The sequence below is a fragment of the Adiantum capillus-veneris genome, chromosome 6, assembly GCF_014529385.1.
Source record: "Adiantum capillus-veneris isolate H3 chromosome 6, ASM1452938v2, whole genome shotgun sequence".
Classification (NCBI taxonomy): domain Eukaryota; kingdom Viridiplantae; phylum Streptophyta; class Polypodiopsida; order Polypodiales; family Pteridaceae; genus Adiantum; species Adiantum capillus-veneris.
In genome coordinates this window covers 23,012,070-23,031,532 of record NC_140936.1, presented here as the reverse complement: position 1 = coordinate 23,031,532, position 19,463 = coordinate 23,012,070, and the positions used below count along the sequence as shown (strand labels likewise).

Sequence of the window (19,463 nt, the reverse complement as noted above, 5' to 3'; positions counted from 1 at the left end):
ATCCACATTCAAGGTGTCTCGCTTCCTCTCCCCCTTGTCCCCCCTACTTATGCACGCTAGCTATTGGAAAATAAATGAGGGTTACCCCTATTATATATATATATATATATATATATATATATATATATATATATATATATATATATATATGCTTATGAACCCCTATAAAAACCCCTTACACCCACGTGGTACCACATGGACCTACATATTGAGTCCTTTGGGGAATTGTGTGTACTTGCTTGTTGTTTTTTGTGGTTAACGGTTTAATTAATGCATGGATGAATAAATTGTAAATTGGAGCCGAAGAAGGTTTGCGAAGTAGACCCACATTTTGTCCCAGTTGTCGTCCTAGCTACAACCCAATTATTCAGTTTGTGCATAGCTTAACCTTGAATAAGCTAATCTTGAAATAATGGTAATGGGAAGCACCTTGTGTAAATACGTGGATGAGAATGACATGTTGTAAAGTGGGGCCTAAAATTGGCACAAGTTGCTTCAATAAAATTATCAATCCAAGTGCAAAGAGACTTGTGCCGTGCACTTACACAAGAACGGCTTAATCTTAGCCACCAAGATTCTCTCGTCTCTCTCTACTGAATTTGTTTGAGCTAGTTATCTTGTCAACATAAGGTGAGTGCCTTATGAGAAACATTTGATTAGCTTTTCTTGTATTTTGCGCTTCGTGATTGTTGAATTTATCCATCGAGAAAATCTTGTTTCATTTTTGTCACATAAGGAGGAGTTCAAACGATACTAGAAGCAAAAATAATATGGTGGCCATCAAGGGGAGGTTGAGCGGGTCACCTCTTTGCTAAAGGGGCACAAAGTGGCGCTCCAGACATTCGATTGAATTGCAGCATTTTGTAAAGGGGTTGCCAATATGTCTGGTCGATTTGGGAAAAGCCAAGTTGGTCAGAATCTCAATGAAATTGGGGACTCTCTCTCTCTCTCTCCGCTGACATACTGCAAAATTGGGAGCACCTATTTGGGTCTACTTGACAACTCATTAATTAATTACCACTCAAGATTCTTTTTCCTATTGTTGTGAAAGCAAGCAATTGCCTTTGGTCCAGGTTCCTGCGCGCCTGCGCCTGCCCTCATCCCCGTCTTCGCGACCTGCCTCCCCCCTTCGTCTCCTCGCTACACAATCCTCCTGCAAACCTTTGCGTCGCGACCCTCATCTAGCCTGTGAGAGAGAGAGAGAGAGAGAGAGAGAGAGAGAGAGAGAGACTCGCCTCCATTGCCTCCGAGAGAGAGAAAAAGAGCTCTGCGTCTCTGCTCGTGCTTGTGCATGCTTCTCCCAAAGACGTCCATTCAATGAACGCTTCCCTCCCCTAGCTACTCATCCCCGGAAAACCTGCTTCAGCTTCTCCTCGGACTGCTCAGCGCCTCCCCACCCTGGCATTGCATGAACCAGCACCCTGCGCAATCCTGCCGGCTGCATATTGTCTTGCGCTCACACACACCTGCTCAACTGATTCGCAGCCCATCGACAGGGAAAAAAATCAATCCCTCATCTCCCTGCCCACACGCGGCATTGCTTTTTCTCCCTCCACGTGGCAGCTCCCCGCTTTTTCACTTCGAAGTGATCCAAGGGATCTCCCAAGATCCCGCTTAATTGACGTGCTTACCAGAATTAGAGGCACATGTATTTGGCACACTCAAAAATAAAACCCCAATAATCTCTGGTTACCCTGCCGAGATTCCCTCCTCCCCTCCCCTCCCCTCCCGACCGTCCACGCTCAAAACTTCAATGTGAATGCAGCTAACAAGTTACTCCCGGTCATTACGAGACTGAGCGGATTTGAACCTGCAGCGTTTACATGGAAGCCTTCACCTCGGAGCAGGGCGTTCGCGGTTCCAGAAACAAGAGCGCAGCGTAAGCATCAAATGAGGAGGTTGGGCATGGTTTCAATCAACAAGTAAGTTGAGACATTGAGAGAGAGAGAGAGAGAGAGAGAGAGAGAGAGAGAGAGCTTTATTGAGGTTTATTAGAGGCCACAGTGTGCCTATGAGACAAAGCATCACAACTGTCAGTATCCTCTCAAGTAGTGAAAAAAATACAGTTTACAAACTTTGAGAATTCTGGTAGTAGATGCCAGGGGCACCATTGAGAGAGAGAGAAAGTGAAGATTCTTTTGAACTTTACCCACGACTTTGGTGCTTTCTTGTGAAAAAGCAGGGTTGACCACCATGTTTGTGCATTATCTTTCAGAAAAGACGCTGCCTTTAGTACCTTGGAGGCTTCTAAACAACCCCCAGAAAAACTGATGTCAAACTGTTGTATGAATGCAATAGCTTGCATCGTTGAAGCCTAGAAAAGTGTCAAAATTTATTGATGGTCAACCATCCTTGAACTCTTTAGTCTTCTTTTTCTTCTTCTCATTGTTTGAATTGTCGGAACTCTCTGAAGACGAAGAAGAATCAGGGGCATCCTCGAACAAATATGCTTCTTGGATCCTCTGAATTGCTTTTATTCCGAGAGTGCTTTATGTTTTTCATCAACTGGTTGATCTTCTGTTTAAGAGCTTCGTTAAACTCTTCTTGCAATTACAGTTTGTGCTTTTCTGTACCCGACTCTGCTTTTGCCTTCATTGCCAACATGAGAGGTAAGTAGATGGCTTCTCTCCATCTAAAGTGTGTTAAAGTTATGGTATCTCAAGTGAAATAGCCCAATGTGATCCCAATATTTATTTTGGCTTTAGGAATTTGTTTTACTTATTTGTCAAATCTTGAGTAGGGCAATTCACTAAGGTGACTATAGAAGCACCAAGTGCTCCCATTGTATAATCACTGATTCATTGCCAAGGTTGGTTGTTTCAACAACAAATCTCTCTCTCTCTCTCTCTCTCTCTCTCTCTCTCTCTCTCTCTCTCTCTCCCCCACAGGCGGAGGTGAGCCGAGCTAGACGACGACCACGAGTCACAGGCTACAGTGGCGTGAGCTCCCACCACCGACAGATCGAGGAGATCCGAGCCCGGGAGCGCCGTGCCACTGAGGAGCGAGTGGCTCAGATGAGGGCCGACCCGACAGCTTTCATCCGGGTAGCCTTGGCACCAGACCCGCCCATGTACCACATCTTACATCCCCCCATTAGTACAGGATGGAGCTAGATAGCTTGATGCATTCTCATGATTGTACTACCTTGAGCATATAGACATGCATATACCCCTAAAGATAGAGCTCCATCCCTCCTCAGATACTCCACTACCTACATTCAGTTCAGTTTTGTATCAGTTTTGTTTCATTTGTCTTTCCGATAGACGGATGACATACACACCATGTACATTTGATTTGTCTCATAGGCCGATTTCGGCCTGACATAGACGTTAAAAATCTTTCTTTCTTTCTTTCTTTCTCTCTCTCTCTCTCTCTTCCGCATCATCAACTTTGACATGGTATCAGAGCCGTTGGCTCGATGCTTACGTGGGAGAAAGCGGAACGTGGAGAAGAGAAATAGAAGGAGCGCTGTCAGCGTTTTTGAGCCTTAGTGGTTGCGGATTTCAAAGGTGGCAAAGAGGGTTCAATCGGCATTGTGAGGCAGAGGAGAAGCAAGTGTCGGCGTTTTAAAACGCTAGGAGACATAGGTTCAAGTCGGCAGTCACTCAGGCAACGTTTTGAGACGTCGATAACACTATTCGATGACCCTAGGTGCTTCAGCAACGTTTTGAGATGCTATTGGGCAAGCCTCTATAAACACAGTGTTGTCTCTGCGTTTTTTTTGGCCTCCAATCGGTGCGTTTTGAGACGCCCTTGGGCGCTGCAGCAAAGACCTTTTCGAAGACAAGCTCTCCCATTAGAGCGTTTTGAAACGCTATCTGAGGGAGGCATGGCCCATGTGGCGGTCAAGGTAATGCATAGGGATTTGAAACTCAATAAAGGTCTTGCCTTGGCATGTCGAGCATCAAAGGAGAACCAAGACCAATACCAACTCATGGCTTTGGACAGTGGATGGGCTAGCACCCAGTTAGCGGCCTCTGCACAATTAAAGTTCTCAAGGAAACCATCAGTTTGTTTGGCTCAGGAATGTAAAGCCAAAATGAAATGCACGAGTTCGCTAGAGGACAGAGGCAAAGACAAGCTTGACAAGGATGGTAGTACCAGTGCTCAGTTAGCTGCCTCGGTACCCACGAGGTTCGACATTCGTTGTTATAAATGCGAGAAGATGCTTTGTTTGGCTTAGGAATGCAAAGCCAAAGGCAAAAGCGGGGAACTCATAAAAGGGCAAAGGCAAAGGCAAGTTGGACAGAGACAATGGTGATAATTTATTGACGAAGGAGATCGGCATGGCACACGTGGTGGTGGCCACAGTGGTCACGACGCTAGATTTCTAGTCAGGTGGCGGTTGCCCACAGCTAGCTTCAGCCAGGGAGAGGCTTGTGAGCGGTAGAGAGGGGCAAAAGGAAGCTCCCTAACCTACAAATGATTTGGGCCCATGTGTTGGAGTTCAAGTTATCGGTGTTTGAACCCATGGGTAGGAGTTCAATGCACATGCATCTGCCATCTGGCAAGGAACAAATCAGACGTATTTAAAACACTATGGATGTACGCGCCGATTCATCGTTGTTGGTCGGAGTATGGACAGGATGTGTTTCAAAGTCTATTATCTAGGAATGTTTGGACGTGATGAGCTCATAGTTCACGAACGGGGATTCTTGGACGTAGTGTGGTCTACAGTTCAATTCTCTACAAGGCAACTCGTGCTCAGGATGGCATCTTCTAAGGTAAAAAGTTGAGGGTAGTATAACCGAGGTGTATCTAATATCCAGGTCGGTGCTGGGTGTCCATGGTAGCTTCTTGATCGACTTGGTCTCACTACTTATGTCCACTATGAGCTGCAGAGAGGGTGTTAAAGTTATGGCATCTCAAGTGAAATTGTCACGTGACACATCCAACCCTATGTGTCCGTGGACAAGCTACAACATGACCAGGGTTCAATTAAGTCAAGTCAGTCTAGATTAGGAAGTGATGTGGCACTTTTGTGAGTCTGTTCGCAGACCGTGCATGTCCAGGCACTTAGATTAGATGCATATCCTCTGGTTGCACACATCATGATCATCAGATTACAGTCAGAACCCATCCGGAGCATTTTCCCAGTGCACAGAATCTATTTTTCCTATTTTTGACATTTTTCACTTATTATTTTAAGTGACTTTTGTTGGAAACTAGGTAGGGCAATTTTGCTAAGTTTGTATATATAGAAACCTAGCGCTAGCACTCTCTGGCAGAAGAGGCAGCAGGAACTCTTGTTCAACAGGCACCTTCTGAGCAGGACCCCCAAGACCTAGCCTTTTTAGCCATCTGCAAAGCTAGCGTTTTTGGACAAGACCAGCATCCTGGCGTTTTTTGCATTGCAGATCAGCCGGCAGCGGCAGAGGATAGATCAGCACTAGCGTTAGTGGTTTGCACTAGCAGATTCACAACGTTTTGCAGCAGGACCCATTTTCAGCCCTAGCGTTTTTGGATCGGCATACCATCCAAGCGTTTTGTAGATCCTTCGTGACAGAACAGTTAGTAGCATCCGCATTTTCAATTTTCAGCACTTAGGCACAACAGAACGACCCCCGAACCTCGCAGATATCACCTTCCCGCAGCAGATTCTCGTCGCACGGTCAGATCCGGCGAAGTTTACAGTTTCAGCCCGGAAAACGCAGATTTCAGCATCTGCGTTTTCAGCGCGTCGTTGTTGCATCGTCGCCATCGACATCGTCACCGACATAGAGTTAGAGTTCAGTAGATAAGGATTTGCAGATTTCAGCCCTTAGCATTGTCAGATTTCAACCCGTCTCGTCGTTGTCCTCATCGTTGGCAAGTCCAAGCATTGTAGAGATTTGTGCAATCATAAGTAGACCGCTCTCGCCATAGAGAGTGGGGCCTTCGGAGGAGGGTTTGAAAACTTTTTGGTGTCGTATTCTTCTCTCTCTGTCTCTCAGTCTCAGCACCTTCATTCACAGTGTTCACCACTTTGTTTGTGTCCATTGCACTCTCTCACTAAAAGAACGGAAGGCTCTCCCTTCCGTAAGTAAAAGGAATTTTGAGCACAGTTCGGAGCACTCATCTTGAGCAAAGTTCAACTTTCACTTCCTCTGCACCCTTACATTGGTATCAGAGCTCTGGCAGTGTTCTGTATCACTCAAGGAAAGAACCACAAGAACCACATAAATTTTTTTGCTTGTTGCGGTCACACGTAACCCAAGTCCTTTTGGGCGTGTCGATTCCTAATCGTGTTTTTGAAGAGTGACAGGAAACCCACGAAAGAAGGGCTTGTCCAGCCTCCCCTTGTGCGTCTTTTTACTCATTGAGAGCGGACCGTGCACTTAGTGTTAGGTGCAGCGGAATGAATGTTGAGCTTTGCTCAAGATGAGTGCTCCGAACTGTGCTCAAGGTTCCTTTTACTTACGGAAGGGAGAGCCTTCTGTTCCTTTAGTGAGAGAGTGCAATGGACACAAACAAAGTGAATAGACACTGTGAATGAAGGTGCTGAAATTGAGAGATAAGAGAGAGAAGAATACGACACTAGAATGTTGTCAAACCCTCCTCTGAAGGCCCCACTCTCTATGGCGAGAGCGGTCTACTTATGATTGCACAAATCTCTACAATGCTTGGACTTGCCGACGATGTCGACGACGACGAGACGGGCTGGAATCTGAAAATGCTAAGGGCTGAAATCTGCAAATCTTTATCTGCTGAATTCTGACTCTATGTCGGTGATGATGTCGATGACGACGATGCGACGACGACGCGTTGAAAACGCCGATGCTGAAATCTGTGTTTTCCAGGCTGAAATTGTAAACTTCGATGGATCCCACCGTGCGGCGAGGAACGACTGCAGGAAGGTGAGGTCTGCGAGGTTCGGGACTTGTTCTGCTGTGTCTTAAGGCTGAAAACTGAAAACGCTGGTGTTCCTTGATGTTCCGTCGCGGTGAATCTGCAAAACGCTGAAGTGTGATGCTGATGCAAAAACGCCAGGGTTGAAAATTTGCTGCTGGAGGAAATCCACTAACGCTAGGGCTGATCTGCTGTCGTCAAGTGGAGCTACTGTGTCTGCTAATGCCGAAGCTGCTCTGCAATGCAAAAACGCCAAGGCTGATCTATTCAGGAGTTGATGACCCCGCTTCGCATAACTCATCAGCTTCTATTCAGGAGTTGATGAGTCATGCGAAGCGGGGCTTTGCAATTCACTCTGGCAGTCTGACCTACCCCACAGATCAGGTCATGACACAACGACCCGGACAGACTTTTGGGAATGAAAGTAGAAAGAGAAAGAGCAACCCAGAGAGAAAGGATGCACGACCCAAGCTTACGCCTCAGGAGAGAGCTCGCTTCATCAGGGAGGGGAAGTGCTTTGGATGCGGGGAACTTGGACATATCTCCGCGAAGTACCCTAAAAAGGCATAGAAAGAACGAAATGACAAGGACGACGAAAGGCCTGAGAGTTCGAGAGCAGTTGAGTACCGTGTACGAAAAGGCAAGATGAAAACAGGATTGGTTCCAGATTGTGTGGGTACTGATCCCGACACCATGGATGAGAGTACAGAACTTTGCCGAGCTTGGGGCAAAGTGAAAGATCAAGAGGTCCTGATTTTCTTTGATGGAGGAGCCAAGGCCAACTTCATTTTACCGGAATTGGCGGCGCGGCTCGAGATTACTCCCGATCGGATGGGACCACTTGCAGAGGCAGTTCTAGTGGCACCCGACAGGGACGTAGCCATTACACCTGTCATTGGAAAACTTCGGTTACATTGTCAGGGGTATTTGGGGCATGAGGACTTCTTCATAATGCCTTTGGAGGGTTGTGATGTTCTCTTAGGGATTCCCTGGTGCCACAAGAACAACGCCGTGGTCGATTATCAGGCGAGAAAAGCGACTTTGACTATAGAAAAGGGCAGAACAATTGTACTTGATATTAAACTGAAGGGCGATTCTGTCCCTATTGTATCGGCTTCGGCCATTTCCAAATTAATGAAATTGAGTCTGTTTGTTTACACGATCTTTATGAAAGAATTGAGTGATGATGATAGGACAAATATGTCTACACTTGATAAAGAATGCCAAGATTTTCTACACTCTCATGCCGATTGCTTCTCAGAAGGCCTGCCAGGTGAGTTACCACCTGCTCGTCCTGAAGATCATACCATTGATCTGATACTTGGAAGTACACCACCGAACCGGTCACCCTACCGTGTGAGCCGAGCACAGAATGAAGAGATTATGAACCAAGTGAAAGACCTCTTGGAAAAGGGTCTTGTCCAGCCTAGTATTTCCCCGTATTGCTCTCCAGTGTTGTTGGTTTTGAAGAAAGACGGATCTTGGAGAATGTGCATTGATTATAGAGCTCTTAACAAAATCACCGTCAAGAACAGATTTCCGATTCCTAGGATCGATGATATACTCGACAGGTTACAGGGATCCTCGTGCTTTAGCAGGATTGACTTGAAAAGTGGATATCATCAGATCCGAATCGCGCCGAAAGACGTCTACAAGACAGCTTTTCGGACGACTTTGGGTTATTTGAGTTTTTTGGTGATGCCTTTTGGTTTAATCAATGCTCCTGCGACATTTAACCGGATGATGGACATGATTTTTTGAGAGCACAGGCTATTTGTGGGCACTTTCTTTGATGATATCATTGTTTTCTCCAAGAATGAGGTAGAACATAGAGATCATATGCTTCAGAGATACATCTTTTTTTGGGGACACTTTGTCTCAGCAACAGGAGTGCAAATGGATCCGGCCAAGATAGACACTATCTGTGATTGGCCCGATTTGAAGAATGTCCATAAAGTTGAAAGCTTCTTGGGACTGTGTTCGTACTACAGGCGGTTCATACGAAAGTTTGCAGAGGTTGCTTCCCCTTTGCATATCTTGACACAGAAAGGAGTCCCTTTCTCGTGGGGATCCACAGAAGTGACTGCCTTTCAGACATTGAAAGAGAAATTGACTACGGGACCGGTTTTGACTTTGCCGGACTTGCAAAAGTCATTTGAAGTATATTGTGATGCTTGTGGCCGTAGTCTGGGTGCGGTCTTGATGCAAGAAGGCCATGTCATTGCTTACGAGAGCCGATTGTTCTCTAGGCCGGAGATGACAGCACAGATATATGAGAAAGAGCTTTTGGCAGTGATCCATGCTCTTACTCAGTGGCGGCACTACCTACTCGGAGCGGATTTTATTGTCTTTACAGACCATCAGAGTTTGCGCTACTTGTCACAGAAGCAGCTTTCGGAAAAGCAGATGCCATGGGCGAACATCTTGTCACAGTTTCACTTCATAGGAGCTTCGAGGATATGGTCGATCAGTATGCCACAGATTCAGATTTTGCAGATATTTTCACAGGGATATGGGATGGAGAGACAGTAGCTGGATACTCCCTTCGGGAAGGCTACTTGATGAAAAAGACTATGTTGTGCGTTACACAACCGTTGAGGGAAAAGGTTATGACTGAATGCCACTGTCCACCTTTTTACTAGTCACCGCTGCATTGCTACCACCATGAAGGGGGTAGAGAGATACTTCTTTGGGCCGAGACTCAAAAAGGACGTGGAAGAGTTTGTGCGTAGTTGCTTAGTATGCAAGAAGGTCAATTTTGACAGGCATAAGGCACAGGGATTGTTAAAGCCTTTACCCATACCCACCCGCCCCTGGAAACGTATTGAAATGGATTTCATTTTTGATCTCCCGAGAACACAGAATGATCACGATGATTTTCCGATTACATGGCACATCTGAGACGATTGTCTCCGACAGAGACCCCAGATTTATGAGTTTGTTTTGGAAGGCAATTTGGGAGAACATTGGCACGTAGTTGCAGTTCTCGTCATCGTTCCACTTGCAGACTGACGGGCAATTTGAGATTGCCAATTCAGTGATTTTAGATTTATTGAAGTTTTGTATCTCGGATCAGAAGACTCAATGGGAAAAGAACTTACCTTCGGTGGAATTTGCCTACAATAACACGATACACTCTTCGACGGGGAAGACGCCATGTGAGATTGTTGAAAGTGCTGCGAAGGTGCCATCCTTCCTGAGCACGAAAGATTAGATATTTAAAGCGTCATCATATTCGCGAGATTTGGATACGGCTTTTGCCAAGGTTCGCGAGACTTTGCAGGAGTCTCAAGAACGACAGAAAAAGGCAGCGGATCGCCATCGTCGCGACTTGAAATTGAAGGAGGATGATTGAGTGCTCTTACGTTTTGAGAAGGTACACCTACGAAAGAAAAAAAGAAAGGAGAGGCTTTTTCCAAAGCTTAGTATGCGATCCTACGGACCTTTCCAGATCACTGACAAGATAAATGAGGTCTCCTTCCGATTGAAACTGCCAGATACTTGGAGGATTCACAATGCATTGCATGTGAGTCTCTTGAAACCTGTTAAGGGTGATGTGCCTGATGATGGGGAGCCTGATGAGCAACCCGAAGTGGAAGAAAACGAGGAGATCCTTGTTCTTGAACAGTTTTGGGCACATAATGATACGAAGAAAGGTAAAGTCCGAAGGCGGTTCTTGGTTAAGTTTAAGAATTATCCTGCACTAGATGCGAAGTGGATGGAAGAGGAGGACCTAGCAAATACTCCTCGGATTGTGAAACTTTACCTCGATGTTTTGGTTTAGCATAGTCTACTCCAAACGAAACCCAGAAATTCAGCTTGGCCGAAGATCTGGTGTAGTGGGATGCACAAGAGGGGAGTTACTCCGCTCCTTTGTCAAGAGATGTCTTAATTTTGATACTAAAGTCACTGATGTCTCTTTGAGCTTCAAGGATACTGAGAGCTGACAGTATTCTGCTGGATGACTTTATGAAATGGAATTCCTGATAATGATACTGATTTGTTTCTTCACTTCTTTTGAGTGTAGGAACTGATAGACGAAATGATTACAGCATTTTGGTCTATTTGATCTCGAATAGACATGGTTGCAATAGGGGTTAGTCAATCGGACATCGATGAGGTCCCGATTGGACCTATATGTGATTGCTAGCTACATTGCCGATAAATCACGCTCTAAGATCCGAATGAATGTTGAATGTCATGTGATGTCCTGTGATGTCTGGTGATGTCCTGTGATGTCGTGTGATGTGACTGTCGATTTTGTACATGTGCTAGATGTGTGTTCCTAATACGTAGGTACTAACAGTCAGTGTCTGCTAAGACGGTTTATGGCTTTTGTCGGTTTTGTAGGCGTAATCGCGGTCGATTACAATGCTTTCAAGAGGCGGGTATGTCACAAAGTGATGACGTGGCTACGGACAACAGAAAACCTAAAATTCTTGCAAACCCTAATTTCTGCAAGAAACCCTAATTCCCGGAAATCGCGGAGGTGATTTTTGTTTTTTGAAAATTTTGAGCGACGCAAATCTCAGCTTTTTGCTATGATTTGGAAGAAAGAGAGAAAAAGAGAACTTGCTTTTTACTGACTCTCATTGAGAGAGAGAGAATCTGCTTTTGCTTTGAAGCTTTTGGGGCTCTGCTTTTGGGCATCCCTTGTAATCTTTAAATTAGTGGTGAGGGCCTCACTTCTCAGAGCATCTGGACGCAGAATCTGAGAGTGAAACTCTAACCGCTCTGTTGTACTTTGATCTGATTAATATAAAAAGAAATACCGAAAGGGGCGCCAGTCTTTGGGGCCAATATCTCTAGGCACGGAACTCCGCCCGGCCAGTGCAAATCTATTGTGATCTGTGAATTGTTTTGAAGTGGTTATTTGGTGCTGTCGTTGTTGATTCTTGACTTGGAGTGTCCAAGTCTGTTACATCTCTTCCTTGGCATGACAGTTTTCTAAAGAGCACAAGAAAGTATGAGCACCAAGCATGGGCATTTCCATTGTGTTTTGCCACAGTTGATTGATTTAGATCAGCAAGAAAAGATTCGATCTCATTGTTTGCATGTGCTTGATGAATGGTTTGGCACTCCGTCTCTATGTTCATCTACATTGCATGCACAGTCTTTTAGGGAGACAAGAAATTCTCCAGTCACTTTCCATGGAATGGGTATGTTCATGTTTTTGTGTTGGAAGTGGTTTCAGGAATTTTCAGCCGTGGAGATTCTTGAAGAAGAAAGAAGCACGACTCTAGACGAAGTTGAAGCATCGAAGGAGCCACAGAAGACTTTGTGTCGCTTTCGGCGTGGCCCAAGGAAGCAAGCGTTGCAGACCGTTATGAAGTTCAAGTACCGCACGACCCACACATCAGAGTGGGCCGGCGAAGAGTCCTTTCGAGGATTGCGGATGCTATTGGCGATCTCCCTCGACGCCATACAGTTTGGTACCAATACCTCACTTTGAAATGGAGAGGATGTCACGTGACACATCCAACCCTATGTGTCCGTGGACAAGCTACATCATGACCAGGGTTCAGTTCAGTCAAGTCAGTCTAGAATAGGAAGTGATCTGGCACTTTTGTGAGTTTGTTCGCAAACCGTGCATGTCCAGACACTTAGATTAGATGCATATCCTCTGGTTGCACACAGCATGACCATCAGATTCCAGTCAGAACCCATCAATAGCATTTTTACAGTGCATAGACCTATTTTCCCTATTTTTGACATTTTTCACTTATTATTTTTAAGTGACTTTTCTTGGAAAGTAGGTAGGGCAATTTTGCTAAGTTTGTATATAAGCAAACCTAGCGCTAGCACTTTCTGGCAAAAGAGGCAGCAGGAGCACCGCTCAACAGACACCTTCTCAACAGGACCCCCAACTGCATGACCTAGCGTTTTTGCAACTCAGCATCAAGCTGGCGTTTTTGCAAGTACAGATCAGTCTTTGCAATTTTGCATTGCAGAGGAGCTTCGGCATTAGCAGACACAGCAGAACCACTTCACGACAGCAGATCAGCCCTAGTGTTAATGGATTTTCCCCAGCAACAGAACTCGGCCCCTAGCGTTTTGCATCTACAAGACACATCAGCGTTTTTGCAGATGTTCGCGACGGAATCCCCACAAGCATTAGCATTTTCAGTTTTCAGCAATTAGCACCCGCAATAGAAGTCCCGAACCTCGCTGATCTTACCTTCCCGCAGTAGACCCTTGCCGCATGGTCAGATCCCGCGAAGTTTGCAGATTCAGCCCGGAAAACGCAGATTTCAGCATCTGCGTTTTCAGCGCGTCGTCGTCGCATCGTCATCATCGACATAATCACCGACATAGAGTCAGAATTCAGCAGATAAAGATTTGCAGATTTCAGCCATTAGCATTCTCAGATTTCAGCCCATCTCGTCGTCGTCCTCATCGTTGTCGACATCGTCGGCAAGTCCAAGCATTGTAGAGATTTGTGCAATCATAAGTAGACCGCTCTTGCCATAGAGAGTGGGGCCTTCGAAGGAGGGTTTCGACAACATTCTGGTGTCGTATTCTCTTCTCTCTCTATCTCTGTCTCATGCACCTTCATTCACAGTGTCCATTCACTTTGTTTGTGATCACTTGCACTCTCTCATAAAGAACGGAAGGCTCTCCCTTCCCTAAGTAAAAAAGAACCTTGAGCACAGTTCGGAGCATTCATCTTGAGCAAAGTTCAACATTCACTTCCGCTGCACCTCACATGAAATTAGTCACGATTTCTCGGATAAGGTTGGATTCGTCGGAATGCCCAAGTTCAATGGAAGAACATGAAACATTTTTACGAAATTCAGTGACAGAAGTACGAAGCAGTAATGAATCAAACCAAGCAAATGGTAGACATTGATAAAAGTCAACATCAGAAGACTTTGTATCTTTATACATTTCCAAAGCAGTAACGACTGGTATTGCAAAACCATTATTTACAGAAATATGGTTACAAAGCGACACAGATACATGAGGCTTGTCCTGCTTAACAAAAACAAGAGAGTGATGTAGATAGTCTATATAGAATGAGTCTTGTTTATCATAAAACCATAGAATTCCTAAAATAACATCTACTCTATCCAGGCGCATGATGTGGAAATCCAGGTTCTCTTTGTAATCAACCAGCTCGAGTAACAAATCTGGAACCATCCGATTCCATACATCCGTATCCTCGCCACGAGCCATCTTCACGTGATACTCATGGTCACTGTCCCGCGTCCGCAGGCTCAATTTCTGCACCAATTTTGCATCCACAAAATTGTGTGAGCTTCCATTATCAAGGAGTACGGTCACGTCGACCATTGATCTTCCCGGGGAAACGGAGAAGATTCTGCTTATCAAACACTTTGGTGCTAAAAGTACAATTAGTGCATGAATTGTGCGCTAAATGATGGATTTCAACTTGAATGACATCAGAGTTACCTGAGATCTCGTGAATCTGAACCGAAGGACGACCTTGCAGTTTCTTTGTCTTCTTCTTGGGGCAATCCTTGATTTGGTGACCCGTCTGGCCACATCCGAAGCAAGCTCCCTTCTTCACTGCATTAGCATCTGAAGCATTTTTGGCTTTCTTCTTCTCCTGAGAAGATCTCGACGGTGATTTGGACTTATGCTGGAATCGGGGTCGCTTCCTCGAAGCGCCCTCAACGGATTGATGGTCTGCAGTTCTTTTCTTCTCATAGTTTGCTCCATTTATCAAATGGAACGTCCTGGCCTTTGCCACTGCATCCTCGACGTCAGTCGGCGCTTTGTCCTTGATTAAGGCCCAATGGTAATCTTCATGTAATCCTAGCAGGTACATGTGCACAGCGTGCGTGGAATCCACCTTGCAGAAGGTAAGCGCTTCTTTGAAAGCTGTCGTATACTTATCAAAAGATAGAGCTTTCATCGAAAGACTCTACAGTTTAGCGTAAGCTTTCAAAGGATCCATTTTGGCGAAATCCCTCTTGAATTTCACACAGAAGTCAGTCCATGTCGTAGGCTTCTCTGTCATGTCGCGCCACCAGGTAAGCGCCTTACTGCGCAGATAGAGAGGAATTGTTTGAATCCTCCGTTCATCATGCTTCCCATGGAGATCAAAATACGTTGTCAACTGATTCAGCCAGTTATTTACGGCCAATTCAGTACATTCCCTCTCCTCCCCTGAGAAATTTGTGGTTTTGTACGGAATCGTGGCAGTTGGGTCACCCTATGAATGCCCAAAAGCAGCAATCTGCATCTGCAATTGCTGGAGATGAGTTTCGTCCTCGAAAATTCGCGTAGTCGTCGATTGAGCCGTATTTTCCAGAGCGGTAAGTCGAAAACTAAGCCCTTGCACGACCCTTTCGAGAGAGGCCAAGCGAATGTTCGTTTGAACGTTCGCGTTTTCCAGAGCGGTAACACGCTGGTCGAAGCTCTGGAAGGTACTTGTAATCCATGTGTATAGAGCATGCGTGAACAGAATTTGACATTACCTTGCGCGTCGTCACGCTACACATCCGAGCTGGAGGAATCCATGGCAAAGTGCGTGAAAAATTGGAAGTTTCATGCAAAACTCGGCCTTTTCTGCACTTTTCAATCGCGAAAAGTTGAACTCCGAAGAGCGCTACACGTCGGTGTATGCGTCCGGAGGTGAGCAGGAGATGGCGGGAGCGCGGGAGTGCAAGCGGGTGAGAGGAAGGAGCAGTAGAGAGAAGCAGGAGGGTCGAAAAATGAGTTTCTCTGCAGGAAAACTCACTCTCTGTAAGTGATTTTAATGAAACACAGGTTTCGTACTTAACTTTAAAAAGTTAAATGTGTCCGGGCGACACTTAAAAAAAAACTCATTGGCCAAATTTTAAACTGAGGCTATTTAATAAAATGCAATGAAGAGAGAGAAGGGTAGCGCAAAAAAAAGTCGACGCTGGCTGCTCAAACAGATGCCGTGTGGGGTCAGGGAGAGAGCGTACGCGCATCAATTTGGAGGGCTTGTGCTCGCGTGTGCCAAACACATGATGAGTTGAGCGCTACGTTGTTAAAAAAAACCACGCTGTCTCTCATTGTTTTTAGGGTTTCGCCACTTCTTTGCTGTTTTTAGGGTTTCGAAATTGCCTTTTAGCTGTTTTTAGGGTTTCGTCACTATTTTTTTTGCTGTTTTTAGGGTTTCGAAACTGTTTTTTTGCTGTTTTTAAGGGTTTTGTTACTGCTTTTTGCTGTTTTTTAGGGTTTCAAATCTGTGTTTAGGTTTCACAAGCGTTTCTTGCTGTTTTTTAGCGTTTCTTACATTTTTTTGTTATTTTAGACTCTCTTCTTCTTCTTCTTATCTCTCTCTCTCTCTCTCTCTCTCTCTCTCTCTCTCTCAATCATGGGAAGCATCGAAGAAGTGCCAACGGCTTCCACCACGTGTAAGAAGACGCATCCCTCGCCGGCCGCCCACAAAGCCTCTTTCATGCGGATAGAGAAAAGGATGTGGGCAATAGAGAAGAAAATGAGAGAATGGAGAAACGAAGTTGAAGAGTGAAGGAAGGAGAGGAGCACTATTCTTTAAAGATGGACCGAAGAAAGAGATGGCATGTGTAGGAGGATCGCTTCGCTCGAGGAGAAAGTGGTCATGCAAGATTCCATCATCCGAAATCTACAAGCAAAAAGTGGGCAGCTTGAAGAAGGCGAAATGAGAGAAGAAATACGGGTTAACAAGGAAGGTGAGGAGAAGAAGTCATGGGCTGTGGTCATTTCCGCAACACAAAAGAAAGTAAAGGAGGCCGAAAAAATGGATTGAGGTTGCCAAGAAAGGGAAAGGTAAGGAAGCTCCTCGTACACCCACTCTTATTAACATGACCCTCGAAGAGGAACAAAGGAGGAGGATGCGGGCTCTACATGTGAGGGTAACCGGCCTCAAGGACATAAACAATGTGGAAACAGAGGTCACAAGCCTCACATCCATCATGGGGGTGGACAAGCCTAAACACACAAAGGCATGGAGAGTGGGCAAGAAGAGTGATGGCCCGGGAGAATCTTCGAAAGGGAGAGCTCTCATACTACGCTTCCCCTCCTTGGAAGAGAAGGAATTCTTCAGAAAGAGGCCTACTCTCAAAAAGACATGTATTTTCTTGGTGATGATCTCTCTCTCACAGCTTGCGCATATGAGAGAGGTAATGCCAGAGATTACGGCGGCAAGGGAGAAGGGAAAGATGGCCTTTTACAGAGATGGTCGGGTGGTGATTGTAGAGCGGCGCTCTACATGACGGTGTGAGACCTATGGGACCATATTGAAGATGGCTACTTGGAATTGTAATGGATCTATGAGGTTGGACGTTGGTGCCTTTGAGGACAGTTTCAGAGACAGGGACAATGTTTTCTTCTCAGAGACGCATCAGGCCCCGGACAGCTTATGCCACATGTGGTGGGATATAAATGGGAGACGGCCCATAGGACAGTCGCGAGATCTGAGCATGGGAGTAGAGGTTCAGAAGGAGTAGCTACTAGCAGTGCTATTTAGGGAGGAGTTACAGCCACTACTACATATTGTACGGAGAGATGATCATGCTAGATACATGTGGGTGAGACTGAGAGCTGACATAGGCCGATTTCTATACATTGCCATGTGTTACTTCCCCCCCAGTACGTCAGGATATGTTGCATCCAGAGGACAATCGCCTTTCTCTATACTAGATGATGATATATGGGAGTTTTCTAGGGATGGTGATATCGTCCTCCTAGGGGACTTCAATGCCTGAATGGGCAACTCTCAGACAGTCTTCTACGACACTTCAGATGAGATGCTTAGAGAGTTGGATGTGGGTGAGTTGGGGCTTGACAGATGCTCACATGACAGAGAGCAGACGGAGTATGAGAGATACCTCACGGAGATGACGACTGCACATGGGTTAGCCATACTTAATGGCTTACAACGATTTCCTAGAGCAGCCAGTTTCACATGCTTTCCACACAGACACGGGGCCAGTAGAGTGGACTATGTTATGCCACAACTGAGCTTTATTCCTTGTATTCAGGATTTCATAGTGGGAGCCAGACCAGTGGGCGTAGCAGTGGATCATGCACTTTTGACATTTTGTGTTTCATTTCAGTATAGTACAACCCGGACATCAGGAGGTAGGTCACATACCCGTTATACATTTACACCAGCGACTGACTCAGTTTATACAGAGGAGATCTCTAGCCGTCTATGCACAGCTCGTCCTGGCCTCTTAGTGGATTAGTGCACCACTTTACTGACTGAGACACTGCATGTGCAGCATCAAAGGCATACCCACACACTCAGCCGGGTCGTAGGCGATATTCTAGGAGCATGCCCCAGAATAGTTGGTATGATGAGGAGTACGGAGAGATGAGAGTCGTGCTTCAGAAGGATCTTCTTTTTAGGAGTCATCACTTACAGACAATCTCGAATTGCTCCCGACGCCTTGTGCGACGAAAGAAACGAGCTTACTTGGCCCAGATGGAGGAAGACTTGTATCAGTTGTTCTTGAGTAGAGACTCAGGAGAGGCATGGCGATTGTCATGAGCACTCCCCTCCCCTAGTGATTACTTCTCTTGATGTGTGGGGCCAGTATGCCTCATCGTTATATACGGTTCTTGGACAGGATCCCCTTCGAGATCCTACAGAGCCATGCCCATTGCCCACCTACCAACACCTTCTTTACCATTGAGATGGTAAAGAGAGCCATTGGCAGGATGAGGACCAGCAGGGCATATGATCATGATGGTCTAGTAGCAGAGCACTTTACACATGCTAGAGATATGTTGGTAGAGATTCTTGCAGTGTTGTTCGATCGTGCCATGTGTGAGGGGTTACCTAAGACTTGGAGATTGTCTACTATTGTGCCTATCTTCAAAGCAGGTGATCCTACAGAGCCTGGGAATTACCGCACTATTATGGTTGGACACACGTTGGCACTGTTGTATGCATCCATTCTTGAGCAGCAATTGAGTAATTGGGCAGAGGGTGAGGGTGTACGAGCAAAGGACCAGGCCGGTTTCAGGAGGGGTTTCTCCACTCTTGATTATATTTAGACACTCAGAGCCATCATTGAGGAGGGCAGGTCACATGGGAGACGGATTTATTGTAGCTTTGTGGATTTCCGCAAAGCACTTGACATGGTACCGAGAGCTCGATTGATGTGCAGATTGCAGAAGATGGGGGTGCCCATAGTGTTGATTTGGGGGATTATGGCTCTATACAGATCAATGATGGGACATGTACGCACTCCGGAGGGGATATGTGATTTAGTTCACTCCACCATTGGGGTGAAAGAGGGTTGCCCATTGTCTCCTACTCTATTTGGTATGTATGTTGATGAGGTGTTTGATTACATTGACAGAGAGGGTGATAGAGGTGCCCAGCTGGCAGGGACGTGGATTCCATTGTTGCTATATGCTGATGATATTGTGTTGATCTCTGACACACCAGAGGGTATGCAGCGACAATTGGATGCATTACACAAATTTGCAGAGGATAGTGGATTGTCTGTAAACCTTGGTAAAACCAAGGTTATGGTGTTTAACACCACACCACAGTGGATCAGGAGATCAGCACCGACTTTCACATATGGTCAAGAGATTGTAGAGTATACAGATGCATACACTTACCTTGGGGTTGTCTTCACTGGGCCGAGGTTTTCTTTGGGGAGAGCAACAGAGACTAGACTGACTAGAGCTTTTGCGGC

At 45.7% G+C, this 19,463-nt stretch overlaps 1 protein-coding gene across 2 annotated transcripts in view; it reads left to right on the top strand.

The window, feature by feature from the left end:
- The first annotated feature begins 1,049 nt into the window (after positions 1-1,049).
- LOC147455257 (uncharacterized) overlaps positions 1,050-19,463 on the top strand; it is a 37,213-nt gene continuing 18,799 nt past the window's right edge. For both annotated transcript variants that reach the window (XR_015188328.1, XM_086514075.1), the window contains exon 1: positions 1,050-1,922. The gene's annotated coding sequence lies outside the window, so the exon portion shown is untranslated. The remainder of the gene's footprint in view (positions 1,923-19,463) is intronic.